Here is a 12,509-nt window from a genome sequence, read left to right on the forward strand (position 1 = left end):
GTTTGCATTTTTGTTCTCAAATGCTGCTATTGTAAAGACCATGTAAGAGTGAAATGATGATGGAAACATACAAATCATTTCCTAATCTTATTTTAGCCTCAGGCTTAAACGTCCCAGAGAGCTGGTGGAGTGCTAGGTAGTTCACGGAAAGCTGTCCTTTCACATGATCCTACTTACTCCACGAATGGAAATGCTTCTCAAGAGTAAAATGGCCAAATAAGTGAAACCATGTGATACTTGACTCTCTCTGCTTCACTGATTTCACTCAGCATAATCTCTTCCAGTCCCGTCCATGTTGCTACAAAAGTTGGGTATTCATCCTTTCTGATGGAGGCATAATACTCCATAGTGTATATGGACCACATCTTCCTTATCCATTCGTCCGTTGAAGGGCATCTTGGTTCTTTCCATAGTTTGGCGACCATGACCATTGCTGCTATAAACATTGGGGTACAGATAGCCCTTCTTTTCACTACATCTGTATCTTTGGAGTAAATACCCAGGAGTGCAATGGCAGGGTCATAGGGAAGCTCTATATTTATTTTCTTGAGGAATCTCCACACTGTTCTCCAAAGAGGCTGCACCAACTTGCATTCCCACCAACAGTGGAAGAGGGTTCCCCTTTCTCCACATCCTCTCCAACACTTGTTTCCTGTCTTGCTAATTTTGGCCATTCTAAGTGGTGTAAGGTGGTATCTCAATGTTTTTTTTTTTTTTTTTAAAGATTTTATTTATTTATCAGAGAGAGAGAGGGGGAGAGAGAGAGCACAGGCAGACAGAATGGCAGGCAGAGGCAGAGGGAGAAGCAGGCTCCCCGCTGAGCAAGGAGCCCGATGTGGGACTCGATCCCAGGATGCTGGGATCATGACCTGAGCCGAAGGTAGCTGCTTAACCAACTGAGCCACCCAGGTGTCCCCCAATGTGGTTTTGATTTGAATCTCCCTGATGGCTAGTGATGATGAACACTTTTTCATGTGTCTGATAGCCATTTGTATGTCTTCATTGGAGAAGGGTCTGTTCATGTCTTCTGCCCATTTTTTGATATGATTATCTATTTTGTATGTGTTGAGTTTGAGAAGTTCATTATAGATCCTGGATATCAGCCTTTGTCTGTACTGTCATTTGCAAATATCTTCTCCCGTTCTGTGGGTTGCCTCTTTGTTTTCTTGACTGTTTCCTTTGCTGTGCAGAAGCTTTTAATCTCGATGAAGTCCCAAAAGTTCATTTTCGCTTTTGTTTCCTTTGCCTTTGGAGAGATATCTTGAAAGAAGTTGCTGTGGCTGATATCGAAGAGGTTACTGCTTATGTTCTCCTCTAGGATTCTGATGGATTCCTGTCTCACATTGAGGTCTTCTATCTATTTCGAGTTTATCTTTGTGTACAGTGTAAGAGAGTGATCGAGTTTCATTCTTCTACATATAACTGTCTAGCTTTCCCAGCACCATAACAAATAATATGGAGGACAAAGGGAGATGGAGAGGAGAAGGGAGTTGGGGGAAATTGGAAGGGGAGGTGAACCATGAGAGACTATGGACTCTGAAAAACAATCTGAGGGTTTTGAAGGGGCGGGGGGTGGGAGGTTGGGTGAGCCTGGTGGTGGGTATTGTGGAGGGGATGGATTGCATGGAGCACTGGGAGTGGTGCAAAAAACAATGAATTCTGTTACACTGAAAAGAAAAAAAAAAGAGTAAAATGGCCAAATTGAGGGAAACTGAAGGTCTTAGGAGCCACACTTGAGTGTGTTATTTAAAGTTGCTTATAATTCTGAGTCATGGTAGGTTGTTTCTAAAGATGACCACCATCAGTCCGTTCCTTCTCTGCACCTAAGTGCCATTTCCACATAAAAGGGTAAAGTCAGATTGCCCTCCCCTTGAATTAGGGCTGACCTTAAGTTCTTGCTTGACCAACAGAATGAGGTAGAAGTAAAAACAGCACTTCCAAGGTCATAAAAAGTCTTGGCAGATTCCACCTGACCTCACGGAGCACTCCTCTTGGGATGCACTGGGAACTCACCCGTCATGCTGTGGGAAGTCTAAGCCAAAAGGAAAGACCACGTACCAGCTCCAGGAAACAGTCTCAGCTAGACTTCCAGCCGGTGGTTGGCCATTGGGTTTGGTTATCTTGGCTGCCGAGCCCATCAGAGCCTCCGGATGACTCCATCCCTGTTTACCACTAGACAGAACCTCCAAGCAAGACCTTGTGAGCCTAGTTAATCCATAGAACCACGAGAGTTAATAGTCAATTGTTGCTTTAAGGCATGGAATTTTAGGATGGTATATAATAGAGCAATAAAGAACAAGAACAGAAATAAAAGTATTTTGAATAATTAAGGTGTTCTTCCTTTTTTTCAACACTCTGCATGGCTTTTTGAACCAGGTCCTAAGGTGGGTGCTGGGGATTCAAAGACGGGCGAGATGTGAGGTGTAAAGCCTGATGTGTCTGCTTGAGAAACACCTAGCTGCTGACACAGACAAACGAACGGAAGAATGTTATACAGGATGGTGAGTGTTGTTATAAAAATGTGTGGGGATCTTGTGGGATCACATTGCTTTGGGAAAACGAGTCTGATTTTTGGAAGGTGATGAGCCAAGTGAGACGAGAAGACGGAAGGAGAGATCACAAGGCCTTCAGACGGGGGACCCACCTGAGTGCTAGCACGTAGAGAAGGTGGCATGTGGAATCTCCCTGGAAGTGCAGCTATTTCAGGGAAGCTGGGCCGTGGGCAGTGAGGCCTGGATGTGAGGGCAACGTGGCTAAAGATGTGGTGAGAAGGACGGCAGAAGGCTCCAAACAGGTCCTTGTGTCCTGTTGAAGGAGTTTGGATTTATTCTTTTTAATTTTGTCCTTCAACAATTAAATGACAATCAAGATGTTCTAGTGTTTGTATTAAAGGGTTTTGAGGACAGGCAGAGTGTCATATTATCCAATTTATAATTCAGAATTATGGTGTCAGAAATAGATTGGGGTAGAGTAGGGAAGGCAGGATCATAGCAGAGACTCTAGGAGGCAGTGCCAGTAATTGAGGCATGGCAGTGGGAGTGAGGTTGGAAAGGAGATGGATTCAGGATATGTTAAGCAGGTGGAACTCGAGTGCTGAATTTGTAAGACAAGGGAGAGGGAGGAATCCAAAATGAGTTCCAGCTTTCTAACTTGGGAAAATGAATAGATGATGATGTCATTCGCTGAGCTGTGGCTAAGGGACAATGACACACACTTTGACTGCTGAACTGAAAGCCTATGTTAGGCATGGATGCGGACATGAACAGTAGAGCAGTGGTTGGGGAGCTCTAGAGGTTAAGAGAGGAACCTGAGCAAAGGTCTGGACTCAGAGGTCATGGGTGTGCAGGAAGGGCCTGAGACCATGGTGCGAATGAACACAGAAGGGAAGTGGGCAATATGTTAGTAGAATTCTGCCCGGGACTTCCAGGGAATGGCCATATCCAAGGGAGAGTTAGGAGAGGCCTGTAACGGGATTGAGAAGGAGTCATCGGACAAGTAGAGGAAATGAGGCGAAGAAGCCAGGGGTAAGAGAGGCGTGAGAAGGACAGAAGAGACGATGGCATAAAATGCTACAAAGGGGAACATTGGATGACCGCATGGATGACCTTAGGGAGATCATGGGGAGATCAGCTTCAGTAGAGTCCTGAGGGCAGAGGAGGAGACGCGGTGGACTCAGGACGGAATGAGAGGGGAGGAAGTTGGGGTGATACAGGCAGATGATCTAAGGAAGCAGAAGAAGAATTTTGTTTGTTTGTATTTTTTACCAAGATATAATTAACATAATGTATTATTTCCAGGCCCATAACATAGTGATTCAATATTTGTATATATGATCATATCTTTTTTGAAGATAATAGTGGTGTGAGTGTGTTTATAAACAGCCAAAAAAAATACGTTAGAGCTGAGGAGACTGAATGTGTGGCTACAAAGAGAGAGGGAGGGGCACTGACGGGCGGGCGGAGAGACAGGCCTTGGATGGGGGGTGGGGGGAGTAGCAGGGGACAGGCAGGAGCCCTCTGTGAGTACACGACAGGGTGACCATCCGAGAAAGGTGGAGAAGGTGGTGGACTGGTGTCTTCTACAAGAACCATGAGGACCTGGAAAGGCTGCCGTGGGATGACAAGCTAAGGCTGGCTCAGGGCACTGAGAAGGATGGCCTCGTGGCTCTCAGGACTGAGTTAAGATGTAAAAGAATGGATTTTTTATTGTCATTAATGTGCATAGGTGTGTGATCTCTTTCTCCCTATACTTGGCAACTCAGGTATGGCAGTAAGGAAATGAGTGATTAGACTGACCCAGAGTTATGATTTCTCTGGGCAGGTGCAGTGGGTTCACAGATGGGGTGGGATAAAGTTGAGACCACTGACCGACGAGTGGTGGGGGTTTCAGACCAGGGTCCAAGAAAGGACTGGAAGACTCATTGAGGTGGCCAAATGGGTGCTAAAAGGAGGGCGCTGAAAAGACGAGAGGTTGTGGTTGGAAAGAGGGGCTGTGCGGATTCGATGGGGGTTCCTTTGGGGCACGAAAGACCCAGGTGATGCAGGACCGCTGGGGAAAGGGTTGCGAGCTCTCAGTGGAGAATGCTCTCATGTCAGGAAGTCAGAAGACCATAGGTGACAAGGAAGGAAAATGACAGAGCTACAGTGCATGAGCCTCAACGTAGGGAGAAGATGCAGAAAGTTTATAAGCAGGGACTCAGGGAGCAGTGATATTTGAGCTGGGCTTCGGTGGGTCAGTAGGAGTTCTCCAGGCAGATGAGAGCAGTGACGGAGAACCTTCAGATACAGTCGGTAGCACCTGGCAGTGCTTAAGTTCTCTTTCAGCACAGTATCTCCCGGGGCACAGAGCTCACACATACATACCCTACTTCCCTTTTTTCCTTTTTTTCTCCCCAGACCATGGCCATTCTAGAAATAAAATCTCATGAAATTAACATAACCTTATCTCCTGGACACGTAAGCAAATTTGATTTAAATCTTGCCTGCGTTTGCCAGTTGTACAGTCTGGATAACCCGGTTACCACTATTTTCAAGAGAAAATGGTAAGAATTATCTTTGAAGAGTGACGCTTTGATGCCTTAACCAGTATGTGTATTTTAGAGCCCATTAGTTGTCCGTGACCTGTCTTCATCTTCTGTCCTCTGGAAGCTTCTGTGATTTGAGAAAGACTGTGGGCTTGCAGACCAGCCAGAGCTGGCCCTGAATCTTGCTGACACCATATACTGGCTGTGTGACATTTAACAGCCTGCATAACCTTCCCTGGTTGCCGTTTCCTCCTCTGTGACGTGGGGATGACATGCCTGTCCAGCGTCACGAGCACGACAGGAACTCATGTCAGTAAGGGCGATGACCCAGAACGCGCACCCGGGAAGCATCCTCCGGCTCTCTGATCGCCCCTGCCTCTCCCAGCTCTGTTCTCGGATGTCGGCTCCTTCCAAGCACTTGGCCGCTGACCCTTACTGTCTTTCTCTCAAAAACTGACTTCCCCATACTTGTCTGTCCTCTGGCTGCCACAGTTCACGCAAACACATCACAGTTGCCTGAAAGCATTTTCTTTCCTGAGTCTTGACTTCTAGCTTAGAAAGACCCGAGAGAAACAACAAGGAGAGGGAGAGTGGGAGGGGGTGAAAGGGAGCTCTTAGTGGACTCCTGGAGACCGGGCGGAGAGTAAGGGCAGAGCAGGAAACGGAGAACAGATGCTAGAACACACAGGAGACGCCTTCACAATAAAATCTCCAGCAGTACGCCTGCTGCCTCGCTTTGCTGAAGGTGACTGATAGCTTGTTATCATTTCTTTGTGTTCTTACTGCCTCCTGAAACAAAATGTTCTTTGAATAGGAAGAGGAAAATCATTTAAAAACTAAATCTCTCCAGTGGTTTGTCACGTTCTTTTAAAAAATATTTTTTCACCAAAATGTAATCCATATTTTGAATTTCTCCTACTTGCCGGACTTGTTTTATATGTTGTTTCTTTTAGAGGTCTGCGGCCAAGACAAACTGCGACTCTGTTCATCCTCTCAGAATAGAGTAGCCCATTGTCTATAAGGGAACGGTGCTCTCTGGGGTTGTGCAACTTGGTTGCCCTGAGAATCAGGGAGGCTTGGCTGAGTCTTCAGAGACAGGACACTGAGATCCTCAAAGCTGCCAAACCCGGTGGCTCCTTCCCCTTTGCCTGTTGGTGCTTATGCTACATAGTCCGTGCACATTTCTTTGCAACTAGGTAACAACTGCAGGAAAAAAAGTTTGTAATGTGAATGAGAAGCCCTTAACACAAATAATTCACAAAAGAAATACAAATGGCCAGTGAGCCTATAAGAGAAGGTCCTGCCTCTCTGGTAATGACCGTAAAGCCACATACAACAGCAAGACAAGCTGTTTGGACTGATTTGACATAAAACATGTCATTTGGCATAAACTGACAAATGACAAAAACCATTTGGCGTAAGACAATAGCCACTGCTGGTGCGGAGGTGAAGGGGGCCTGGAGAGAGTGTCCGGAATGTCAGCACTGGTCATTACTGGGCGGTGCGGCCCGGATGGCTTTCTTTTTATTCTCTCTATGTCTGAACGTGGCCCTGTCTGGTCCCAAGCCGACGCACACACTCCATGATTGTCATACATCAGGTGGGGAAATTAGGGATGCCTGGGTGGCTGTTATGCTTCCAAATCTTGATTTGGGCTCAGGTCATGATCTCAGGGTCATGGGATCAAGCCCCACCACCCCCGACCTAGGGCTCTGTGCTTGGGGCGTGGTGTCTGCTTAAGAATGTTCCCTCTCCCTCTGCCCCTCCCCACCCTGCATACATGCCCACATGTGTTTTCTCTCTCTCTCTTTCTCTCTTAAGGAAATGGGAAAGTAAAAGGGGGATGATCTAATTAATGTTTTAAAACTTTCAAATGAAAAATGTTAAATATACACAAATACACAAAAGTAGGTAAAACAGTATGATTAACTTTCTGAGAACTGTCTCTAAATTCAGTACTTAATATTTTTTCTGCCTCTCTCCATTATTCCTTTTCTTTCCTTATTTTCCCGTTCTTCCCTCCCCCCCTGTTTTTAAAGATTTTAATTATTTATTTGACAGACAGAGATCGCAAGTAGCAAAAAGAGAGGCAGAGAGAGAGAGGGAAGCACGCTGAGCAGGGAGCCCGATGCGGGGCTCGATCCCAGGACCCTGAGATCATGACCTGAGCCGAAGGCAGAGGCTTAACCCACTGAGCCACCCAGGCGCCCCTTCTCTGCATTATTTTTAAGAAAATTCCAGTCACATTTCATCTGAACCCTAACTTTGAAAAGGGATATTTTCTCACAATCACAATTCTATTTTCATGTCCAACAAAATTAACAAAAATCCATTAATAACTTGTGAGTCCAAATATGCCTTCACATTTTCTCAGTTACCTCAAAGAATACTTTTAGAGTTGATTTGTTTGAATTAGGACCCAAATGAGGTCCAGTCATTGTGCTTGATTGTAATGCCTTTTAGTCTCTTTTTAGTTTGCAACGGATCTGCCACTTCCCTCCCCCGTTTTTGGTCCTTGACTTATTGAATAAACTATCTGAGTTGTCCTAGAAATTGTACCAAATTCTGGATTTGTGTATTTGCTCTCCTGCTGCCTTGCAAACTGAAGTTTAGATCTGAATCTTGACTAAATTCAAGTGTAACAGTTTTTGGCAGTACTCTTTCACAAGTGGTGCTGTGTATTTCTTATTGCATTACATTACACAGTACACAATGTCTGGCGGTCTCATTTTGAAACATGCTCAAACTGATCAGCGGTTCAGAGAGCAGCCTGATCTCTCCATTGTAAAGGTTCCTGCCATCCTTTTTCCTAATGTCTTTAGCATCTCTTGATATGCATTGCCTGAATCGTTATTTCATTACTGGTTATAAATGGTGATGTTCCAATTTTATTAATCCTTTTGCATTTAATAACTGTAATTCTTCTCTATCAAAAGAAAAATTCCTCATCAGCTAGGTCTTTTTTGATTTTTCTAAAATGTAGCCATACAGGACAGGTCAGATAAATGCATAGTTCCTAATCTTGTCCACATTAAAGTCCTACAAGCAATGACAAGCCAGTAACAAGGAATAGCCATAATGCCCAGATTGTGGTCTCTAAGTGACATTATACATCACAAGGAATTAGGGCTTTGTGGAAAAAGGGCTGATCCAAAGGCGAGGCTGGAAATAAGATAATAATGAACTGTAGTACCAGTAAGCAAAGACTCTGTCAAAAGCAAACAGACAAACAAACCGAAAACAGGACTTCATCATAAAGATCTCCCAGGAGCTGGTTTGAGGGAGCTCTTTTGGTACAAGATGGGGTACTTTGAGAATAAAAAAAAAAAAAAAATGGCAGCTGCGATTGATTGACTCATCTTGAATACATTTTATAAGTCTGTGAGTTCATAATGATACAGACCAAAAATAAGAACAGGTTGAGAACCACAAAACCGCCTGCTAAAAGTTTTCTTTTAGCGAACCCACAGGTAGCCACTGCAGGAAAGTAGGACACCAACTCCTTCCTCGGGAAATGAGTAAATTAAAGTGGAAGCTGATTGTGTTCGTGAAAGGCCCCATGGCTGCTGTGAGAAGAGAAAGTGGTGGGAAGGCGAGTGTGCAGACAGGGAGACTTGCCTTGAAATCCAGGGACTGTGCAAACGTCCGAGGTAGACAGACGAGCGAGCTGGTCTTTGATCTCCCGGAGCTCACATTTCCAGGGGCGTAGACCGCCTTGCGGCAGCCAGCGGGCCCCTAGCAGCCATGGTCGGTGCTGACCCAGGATCTGGACGGCCTTACCTGGGCAGGGGCGGGAAGGGAACGTTGAGTGCCTGCGGGGAAGGGGCCGAGGAAGGCAGGCTGGATCTGACCCAGCCTAGCCACAGAGAGGACTCGATCACCCTGTTTTCAAGTTTTTACTTTAGCTCCAGTCAGTTCTAACAGCCAGTGTTGGGTCAGTTTCAGGGGTATGGTAGAGTGACTCGACTGTCCGCACAGCCGGCCGCCCACCACAAGGGCCCGTCTGAATCCCTGTCACTGTCTCACCCGTCCGTGCCTCCCGCCCTCCCAGATCTCTTTGGTGTCGTCTCCATCTCTCTGTTTGTGCCATCACACGTGGAACTGGGGAGGAGGTGCTCGCTGGGCCAAGTGAGAGGAGATGGCCAGGAAGGTCAGGGACGGGGAGATGAGCACGAGAGAGAGCCACGGCAAGGCCCCCAGAACTGAAGGTGTGGACGGGCTTAGCTTGGCCGTGTTGTGCTGTGCGAATGCCTGAAGCATTAGACGTGATACGTCATCAAGACACTCCTAGGCAGACAGAAGTGAAAAATGGGCAGACTCTGGCTGAGGACCATGCGGAGGGTGATGCCGGAGGAGGTCACACAACCAGAGGCTCTGCAAAAGCCTGCCATCCTCAGGAGTGCGAAATAGCCTCTGCCCACCGGGAGGGAAACAATTTGGACTTGCTGTTTATGCGCAGACTTTTAGAGAAGGGTTACAGCCTGGTACCAAGCTAAGTGGAAGGATTAAGCAACTATTTCAAATAATAATCAATGATAGCAATTCAGGTCTGGCAAGAACGCAGTAAAACCAGTCCTTTCACATACTACTGGTCAGAGTTAAATCAATACCATCCTCCTGGAAAACAATTTAATAACTCATTGAAGATTTCTAAAAAATGTTCTTTTTTCAACTTTATCTAAGTTACTGAGTTCACTAGCCTAGAGCTGTTTATATATCCTTTTTTATTTTTAACCTCTTAGTGTCTGTAAGGGCTATAATGTTTCCTCTCTTATGGTTGGTATTGTCAGTTTGTATCTTTCTTTGTTTCCTCTGGCTACAGGTTTACCAGTTTTATTGATTTTATTTTTTTAATCTATTTTTCTATTACCTATTTTCCATTATTTTCTGTCATTATTTCATTGCTTCTACTTACTTTTGGTTTAATTTGCATTGTTTTAATCATTAAAAAAACCAGTAAGCAAAGCCCAAACATGACTCCAGGACATACCAGAATTCTCTCTTTTTCAGGTAAAGTAAAAAGTTTCGGTTTGAATAAAGAAGAGTAGAGAGCTCCCAGCCTCTGAGGACGTCAGCATCTCCATTAGACCAAGTAAGTCAGTATTTGCTTTCCTAGAAACAAAAATTGCTAGAGAAACATTGTCCCTGGAAAGGGATAGGGGGCAAGAAAAACAATTTATTTTACTTTTCAGGTCAGTTTCTGTATTCAGTATTCCCAGTATATCTCATAAAAGTACTTTGCTTTCCTCAGTTTAGAAAAAAAGAAAGTCAGGGAATGATCTTTATCACTCACCTCCTGAGACCATCTTGACAAAAACTAATGAACAATTGTGAGGTGCCCCATGAACGCAGCTTTGAAGTATAATTGCCAATGTGCTAATTAAGAATTCACCAGAGTGTCAGCATACTGACAGAGATTGAGATTCTCCAATTTACTTGAGAAAATGATTATGCTTCATAACTGAGCTGTTACTGTCATCATCCAGAGCGACAGGTGTTTACATACGCAGGCCCCCGAGCCAGCTGAGCACTCGCTGCTCCGAAGAGTTCATGTCTTCACTAGGGTCCAAGGCACATGTAAAGAGAAAAGCGGTCCAGGCTGTGCCAATCTAAGTGCCAAACGAGTGGTGCAAGGGAGTCTGGGAGGCTCCGTTGTTAAGCGTCTGCCTTCGGTTCAGGTCACGATCTCAGGGTCCTGGGATGGAGCCCTGCATCAGGCTCCCTGCTCGGCGGGGAGTCTGCTTCTCCCTCTCCCCCTCCTCTTGCTTATGCTCCCTCTCTCGCTGTGTCTCTCTGTCAAATGAATAAATAAAATCTTTTAAAAAAATGAGTGGTCCAGAACCTTAGAAATTCAAAGGGTCACAGAATAGAAGGGCTGCGATCCAAGATGAGTGAGGGCGTTAGGGAGAATTTTATGGAAGAGATGAAATTTATTGGTACTTTAAAGGGAAACACCAACGGAAACAAGAAAAAATGAAAAGAATCCACTGAGAGGAGTCAGAGTAAGCGAATGTGTGCAGGAAAAAGGGCTTATAATGCACTTTTGAAATAAGCAGAACAGTTGCCACCTGAGTCCCTAGAACAATTATACGTCGTGAAATCACCAGTGCCCCGGTGTGTTTCATGTGAAATGGCTTGCATGTGCCTTGCACGGAACTGGTGGGCCCATGACGCTTGGCCAGGCGTGGGGGTCGTTACACTAATATCGTAGCAGAGAAACCTGAGGCTCAGGAGCAAAGTCAGAGTGAAGCCGGCAAGTGCAGTCTCTGAACCCACCTCCACACCACAGCTCAGTGAGGACTTGGAGAAACAGCCTGAAGGGATTTGGGTTTTATTATGTGAGCAGTGCGGGTACACTGGTGGTTCGAATTCTTTGCAGGATATACTCAGTGAAGGGTTCCAGGAGGAAAAACGCGATGGAATTTTGTAAGAGCGATTGCAGAGGGAGCAGGGAGGAGGAAGGAGCGATGGCCCTGCTGTGGGGACCTTACTCTCCAGCGGAAGCTGTGGGAACCGGAAGGAAAAGGTGTAAAGACACTTTTCCAAATGTCCGGGCTTCAACACATTTTTTAAAAAATTAAGGCTTTACCAGTCCTAAGTTAAAGGAGAAGGAGGGAAGGATTTGTATGTGAGGCTACCAGGATAGGCTGCCTGGGGAGGAAAAAGAATATATTCGATTTGGGGTACGGTGACTGAAGCACAGGCGAGGCGTCCAGGCAGAGACATGCAGCGGGGCACAGGAGTCCGTAGAGTGCTGGGATTTACAAGTGACCCTGAGGGGAACATATAAGTCGAGGTCAAGTTCAAGTAAGACTCTTTGAGGAATTCTCCTATCATAGCTGATTCTTCCTAAAGGATTGATTCTGCCTTATATGCTCCATATAGTTGAAGAGAAGTCTCATGCTCTGGAGAGACGATGAAAAGTTATGGAAAATCAAAGCTTTGAAGGAAGTCTTTGCATTAGCTGTAGCACCATCTGGCAGTATTTAAATTTTCTTTTTTTAAAAAATTAAATTGATTTATTTATTTTCAGAAAAACAGTATTCATTATTTTTGCACCACACCCAGTGCTCCATGCAATCCATGCCCTCCATAATACCCACCACCTGGTACCCCGACCTCCCACCCCCCCCCCCCGCCGCTTCAAACCCCTCAGATTGTTTTTCAGAGTCCATAGTCTCTCATGGTTCACCTCCCCTTCCAATTTCCCCCAACTCCCTTCTCCTCTCTAACTCCCCATGTCCTCCATGCTATTTGTTATGCTCCACACATAAGTGAAACCATATGATAATTGACTCTCTCTGCTTGACTTATTTCACTCAGCATCATCTCCTCCAGTCCCGTCCATGTTGCTACAAAAGTTGGGTATTCATCCTTTCTGATGGAGGCATCATACTCCATAGTGTATATGGACCACATCTTCCTTATCCATTCGTCCGTTGAAGGGCATCTTGGTTCTTTCCACAGTTTGGCGACTGTGGTCATT

At 45.4% G+C, this 12,509-nt stretch overlaps 1 long non-coding RNA gene across 1 annotated transcript; it reads left to right on the plus strand.

Annotated features, from left to right (window-relative positions):
* The first annotated feature begins 1,630 nt into the window (after positions 1 to 1,630).
* On the plus strand, positions 1,631 to 10,710 carry LOC123394103. The gene is made up of 3 exons (XR_006608880.1): positions 1,631 to 2,501; positions 4,896 to 5,041; positions 10,034 to 10,710. It is a non-coding gene; the product is annotated as an uncharacterized LOC123394103 (long non-coding RNA).
* Positions 10,711 to 12,509: the final 1,799 nt, after the last annotated feature.

The sequence above is a fragment of the Mustela putorius genome, unplaced genomic scaffold (assembly GCF_011764305.1).
Source record: "Mustela putorius furo isolate JIRA1106 unplaced genomic scaffold, ASM1176430v1.1 tig00001451_pilon_pilon_pilon, whole genome shotgun sequence".
Taxonomy (NCBI): Eukaryota; Metazoa; Chordata; class Mammalia; order Carnivora; family Mustelidae; genus Mustela; species Mustela putorius.